Source organism: Chrysochloris asiatica, unplaced genomic scaffold (assembly GCF_000296735.1).
Source record: "Chrysochloris asiatica unplaced genomic scaffold, ChrAsi1.0 scaffold00073, whole genome shotgun sequence".
NCBI lineage: Eukaryota > Metazoa > Chordata > Mammalia > Afrosoricida > Chrysochloridae > Chrysochloris > Chrysochloris asiatica.
The window spans coordinates 3,565,186-3,570,486 of NW_006408591.1; the positions used below are offsets into that span (position 1 = coordinate 3,565,186).

At 40.1% G+C, this 5,301-nt stretch overlaps 1 pseudogene; it reads left to right on the top strand.

The window, feature by feature from the left end:
* Positions 1-298: 298 nt before the first annotated feature.
* Positions 299-899, top strand: LOC102814452 (annotated as a pseudogene).
* Positions 900-5,301: the final 4,402 nt, after the last annotated feature.

Sequence of the window (5,301 nt, forward strand, 5' to 3'; positions counted from 1 at the left end):
ATGATCTCTAAATTTAGGTGGGATATATTCAGGGTCATATTTTGGGTCTCATGGCCTTGATTTAATTTTCTTCAGCTTCAGCCTGAACTTGTACATGAGCAATTCATGTTCTGTTTCACAGTCTGCCCCTGGCCTTGTTTTGGCTGATGATATGGAGCTTTTCTACCGTCTCTTTCCACAGATGTAGTCAATGTGATTTCTGTGTATTCCATCTGGTGAGGTCCATGTGTTTAATAATCTTTTATGTTGCTAAGAAAAGTTATTTCTGGAGGATGACAGCGGCAGTGCAGTCCGCACCATGGCATACCCTGGGCCTGGCACCAGCAGTGGCTTCTACCCAGGCGAGTATGGAAGGGCTACGGAGGGCCTTCGTTTCCTGCACAAACTCAGAATCTGCTGTATGGTTACTTTACTGCTGTAGCTGGACAGGATGGGCAAATAGATGCTGATGAGTTGCAGAGATGTCTGACACAGTCGAGCATTGCTGGAGGCACAAACCTTTTAACCTGGAGACTTGCCGGCTTATGGTTTCAATGTTGGATAGAGACATGTCTGGCACAGTGGGTTTCAATGAGTTTAAAGGACTCTGGGCTGTTGGCAATTGAGTGGCTGGAGACAACACTTCACCAGTTTTGACAGCGACCAAAGTGGCAAGGTGGATCCTCAGGAATTACAGCAGGCCCTGACAACTATGGGATTTAAGTTAAGTCCTTAAGCCATGAATTCAATTGCAAAGAGATACATACAGTACCAATGGTAAGATCACCTTTGATGACTACGTACCTTGCTGCATCAAACTGAGGGACCTTACAGACAGCTTTGGAAGACAGGATACTAGACAGCAAGGTGTCCTGAACTTCCCATATGATGATTTCATGCAGTGTGTCATGAGTGTTTAAATCAAGAGGAGGTTGTCTGAACAAGCTCAACATTCCTCCTTGGTTTCCCTTGCTCCTCTGCCTTCAATAATGACTAATGTGTATAAACTTATATCGTCACTTACCCATAACATCTTGTTGTAAAGGTTTATTATGTACAACTTAAATTTTGTGTTTAGTTTTGATAATAAATGCTTTGTAATTTGAATAATATATGATCAGGACTATGACACTGCTTTGAACGTCTAGGAAACTTATTTTCTTGCTAATTCACTTTTATGCAAATGCAAGTATCCAAATGTCTAAGATGCATTACCTATTTTCATTGGAGGATACTAAAAAGTTTTAATCAGATGACAGCGTTTGTCTTCTTCCTGCAGAGCTTTTCCATGGTATTGAAAGTTTTAATGCCTGGAGTATTCCTGTGTACATGATTAGACTTCCTTGGATGTAAAAAGGAATATTCGTGTCTCTTGAGTATGTTAGCGGAAACTCAGTATGGGTTTGAAGCCTTATAGATATTTTGACAGCTTTATGATTGGACAGCAAACTTGAGTGATTAGTTTCTTTCTGTTTAAAGCCTAATGAATAATTGAGTGGTAAATACTGTCACCAAGCCCTTCTCTGTCATCTTCCATGAAATATTAATATATGCATTTTGAATATGCCATTTGCTCACATTTACATTAAAAATATATATTGCAAAAGCAAAAAAAAAAAAAAAAAAGTTATTTCCAATGAGGAAGTCCTTGGTCTTGAAAAACTATATCATGTGCTCTCCAGCATATTTCTATCACCAAGACCATATTTTCCAACTACTGATCCTTTCTCTGTTTCCAACCTCTGTATTCCAATTGCCAGTAATTATCAATATATCTTGATTACATGTTTGATCAATTTCAGACTGAAAAAGTTGGTAGAATTCTTCAATTTCATTCTCACTGGCTTTAGCGGTTGGTGTGTATTAACTGGTCTTCCTTGTAGGCGTATAGATATTATTCTATTAGAGGCAAAGTTGTACTTCAAGATAGATGTTGATATGTTCTTTTGATATCAAATGTGACGCCATTCCTCTTGAATGTGTCATTCCTGACATATTAAACCATGTAATTGTCAGATTCCAAGTGGCCAATACCAGTTCATTTCAGCTCACTAATGCCTAGGATGTCAGTGTTTACATGCTCCATTTCATTTTTGACAATTTCCAATTTTCCTAGATTCACACTTCATACATTGCATATTCTGATTATTAATGGATGTTTACAGTTGCTTCTTTCCATTTTAAGTTGTGCCCCTTTATCAAATAAATGTCCCAAAGACTTTACTCTATTTTTGTCATCATAGTCAACTCTACATTGAAGAGGCAGTTTTTCCTCCATAGAATTTGAGTGCCTTCCAACCTGAGAGGCTCATCTTCCAGCACTATATCTGACAATATTCTGGTGCTCTTCATCATGTTTCAATATTCAATATTCTGGTGCTAACAGTGTTCCGCTGCTGTTCATAAGGTTTCCAGTGACTAAATATTTCAAAGTAGTCTGCTCTCCTCTTCCTACTCTGTCTTTGTATGGAAGCCTAACTGCAACCTGTCCATTATTAATAAAAGTTACTCTTTTATTTATGTTTTTCATTATTGTAAATATGGACTCCTGGTATGGCACTGTAGGATAAACTCAAGCTTGGTAACAATAGTGAGGGTGGCCCAGGATCAGGCAGTGTTTCGTTCTGCTGTGCATAAGGTCGCTATGAGTCGGTACTGACTTGATGGCCCCTAACAACAACAAGTAGCGTAGTGGGTTACAGGTTGTGCAGCTAACTGCAAGGTTAGCATGTCTAATCTACCAGTTGCTCCATGGGAGAACGATGAGGCTTGCCTTAGATATCGTATTGCTAAAAGTCAGAACTGACTCCATGGTATACAACCACCACCATATCTGATAAAGGACCTGTATCTAAACTATGTAAAGAACTCTTACAACTCAATAATAGAAAGACAAATGTTGCTAGTTGCCTCCCAGTTAGCCCTTGACTCGTGGTGTCCCCATGCACAATGAGGCAAAATGTTTAATCACCCTTTATGACTAGGCCATCTTAGCCTACAGCTCCACTGAAATGTGGTCATCGTCATAGCAACACACAAACTTCCTATGACAGATGGGTGGTTAATGTGTATGAGGTACGTTGGCTAAGAACCAAACCTGGCTATTTTTCTTAGAAGGTGAAAATTCTGCTACTGAACCATCACTGAATTAATCTCATCACAAAAGAATCCAATTTTAAAATGAGCAAAGGATCTGAATAGACATTTCTCCAAAGAATATATATACAAATGGTCAATAAGCACATGAAAAGATGAACAGCATTATTAACTATTGTTATTGTTGTCAAGCGCTCTCCAGTCAATTTCAACTCATTGTGACCCTATGTAGGGTCTCTGAAACTTTTTTCAAATCTTTGCAGGAGCAGAACGCCTCATCTTTCTCCCACAGAGCAGCTGGTAAGCTCGAAACACTGACCTTGTGGTTCACGGTCCGTACTTATCATATGGAACCATCTTGTTCCCCTATAACTGTTATTATCATTGTTCTTAAATACTGTCAAGTCAGTTCTGACTCATGTAATTGTTGTTGTTAAGTGACAGAGTCAGTTCCAACCCATAGCGATCCTGTATAGGGTTTCTGAGAAGCAGTTGGTGAGTTTGAACCACTGATCTTGTAGTTCAAACCGACCTTGGGGTCCAGTGACTATCCTATAGGGCCACACCAGAACTCCTATTAGCTATTCTTGTTGTTGTGAAGTGTCATCGAGTCAGTTCTGACCCATAGCAACCCTGTATAGGATTTCCGAGGAACAACTGGTGAGCTTGAACTACCGACCTTGCAGTTCAAATGGCTTTACAGTCTGGCACATTAACCCACAATGCCACACCAGGACTCCTCCTATTAATTATTGTTGTTGTTTTTAGGTGCCATTGAGTCCATACCAACTCATAGCGACCCTATGCACAACAGAACAAAACACTGCCCAGTCCTGGGCAAACCTCACAATTTTTGCCATGCTTGAGCCCACTGATGCTGCCACTTTGCCAATCCATCTTGCAGGGGGCCTTCCTCTTTTTTCTGACCCTCCACTTTATCAAACATGATATCCTTCTCCAGTGACTGGTCCCTCCTAACAATATGTCCAAAGTATGAGAGACAAAAAAAGTTTGGCCACTCTGGCTGCACTTCTTCTAACACAGATCTGTTGGTTCTATGGACAGCCCATGGCACTTTCAATATTCTCCTCCAACACCATAACTCAAAAGCATGAATTTTCTACCATCTTCCTTATTCATTGTCCAGCTTTCATATGCATATGAGGTTATTGAAAATACCATGGCTTGGGTCAGGCGCACCTTAGTCCTCAAGCTGACATCTTTGCTCTTCAACACTTTAAAAAGGTCTTGTGCAGCTGATTTGCCTAATGCAATATGTCATTTGATTTCTTGACAGCTGCTTCCATGAGTGTTCTCTGTCAATGTATGCTTGCAGCCATTTCTGTATTGGTGGTGGTGGTAGTGTGCTGTGGAGTCAGTTCCAACTCATAGTGACCCTGTATAGGGTTTCTGAGGCTGTAAATTTTTATGGGAGCAGAAAGCCCCATCCTTCTTCCATGGAACAGCTGGTAGTTTCAAACTGCTGACCTTGCTGTTCGTAGCCCGATTTGTAACCACTAAGCTACCAGAGCCCCTATTTATGTATTACCTTTAGTAAAATTTTACTTGCATGGGCTATCAAAAATATTGTTCAATGATTTCCGCATTCCATTGGATCAACTCTTTTTGGAATGGGCACAAATATGAATCTCTTCCAATCAGTTGGCCAGATACTTGTCTTCCAAATTTCTTGGCATAGATGAGGAATCCCTTCAGAAACCCTATATAGGGTTGCTGTAGTCTGAACCGACTTGATGACACTTTAAACAACAACAAATATATATATATATACGCAACACAACATATATAATACATATATGTATGCTGTTGTTGTTGCTGTTATTACATGCCATAGAGTGGGATCTGACTCATAGCGACTCTGTATAGGGTTTCTAAGGAACAACTGGTGAGTTTAAATCTCTGACCTTGAGTATCAAATGGATCTTATGGTCCTGTGCTTATCCTTCAGCGCCACAAGAGGATTCCTACATGTATGTATATACACACATATATATACACAGAGTTCTGCTGTCGTTGTTATGTGCCATTGAGTCAGCTCTGACTCCCTATGTACAACAGAAGGAAATACTCCTCAGTCCTATGTCATCCTCACAATTGTTGTTACAGTTGGGTCCATTGTTGCTGTTACTGTATCAATCCATCTGTATAGGGAGCAATGGTGGCAAAGTGAGTTACGAGCTGAGCTGCTAACTGAAAAGTCAGTAG